The sequence below is a fragment of the Austrofundulus limnaeus genome, unplaced genomic scaffold (assembly GCF_001266775.1).
Source record: "Austrofundulus limnaeus strain Quisiro unplaced genomic scaffold, Austrofundulus_limnaeus-1.0 Scaffold1476, whole genome shotgun sequence".
NCBI classification, from domain to species: domain Eukaryota; kingdom Metazoa; phylum Chordata; class Actinopteri; order Cyprinodontiformes; family Rivulidae; genus Austrofundulus; species Austrofundulus limnaeus.
In genome coordinates this window covers 70341-71722 of record NW_013953878.1, presented here as the reverse complement: position 1 = coordinate 71722, position 1382 = coordinate 70341, and positions in this window count along the sequence as shown.

The window sequence follows — 1382 nt, the reverse complement described above, 5'->3', positions numbered from 1 at the left end:
GTGTGTGTGTGTGTGTGTGTGTGTGTGTGTGTGTGTGTGTGCACGTGTGTTTTCCTTCTTCTTTTGCTGGCTTGGGTGGGGGGAGTACAGGGAGTTTGAGAGGGGTTCAGATGGGAAAATGTTAAAAACTCAAATCCATCTATGTATAACTACCAGAGGTGTAGTCAAGACCGGCTGTTCCGAGACCAAGACCAAGGCTGGACCATTCGAGACCAAAGCCAAGATCAAGACGAGACCTTCCAAGACCAAGACCAAAGCTGAATTTCAGGACATTTGATTTTTCTGTTGTTTTTTACACCACAAAGTGCAAAACCTAATGGAATTAATCAATCAAAACTGCTTCTTGCTATTAAACTAATAACTGTAGAAATAAACTTATATTAAAGTTGCATTAATGCAGCATTACATTGATGCACATTCCCTAAATTGAATTCATCAGCTTATTTTCCACAATTGTATGAAAAATAAAAAAGACACACCAAGTGTAATAAAGATTTGCCATATTTAAAAATAATAAAAACTTTATCAAGTTTTTTTGTATAGCACATTTCAGCAACAAGGCAGTTCAAAGTGCTTTACATCAAAAGAAAAACATAAAAAACAAAGTTACACACAGTTAACAATTGAAGCATTACAGTTTGTCAGGTGTCATTGTTACACATCAACATGTTTAATGTTCCATTTATAATGTCTCATAAGCAACTCTAAACAGGTGGGTTTTTCAGTCTTGATTTAAAGGATCAGAGTTTCGGCTGTTTTACAGTATTTCTGGGAATTCGTTCCGGATTTGCGGTGCARAAAAGCTGAATGCTGCTTATCCATGTTTTGGTTCTGGTTCTGGAGATGCAGAGCAGACCAGAACCAGAATATCTGAGAGGTCTGGAAGGTTGGTACAACAGAACAACAAAACCGAACTCCACCCTCTCATCCTCTACTCTTACAGATTGCCTTAGTGAGCTCAATAACTGATTCTCCAATAATTTCCTCCAACTAAACAATAACAAAACTGAACTCCTCCTTGTTGGGACAAAAAACACCATTTCCAAATCCCAGCATCTTCTCTTCACTCTTAACAACAACGTTCTTTCCCCCTCGCCTCAGGTCATGAACCTAGGTGTCATCCTTGACACCACACTCTCTTTCACATCCCACATTAACAATGTGACTCAATCTGCCTATTTTCATCTCCTCAACATTAACCGTCTCCGTCCTTCACTCACCCCCACTCCACTGCCATCCTTGTGCACAGCCTAGTAACATCCAGGATCGACTACTGCAACTCCCTACTGTTTGGCCTCCCCAATAAATCCCTTCACAAACTACAGATGGTTCAGAACTCAGCCGTCTGTGTAATCACTCAAACTTCATCCTCTGCCCACATC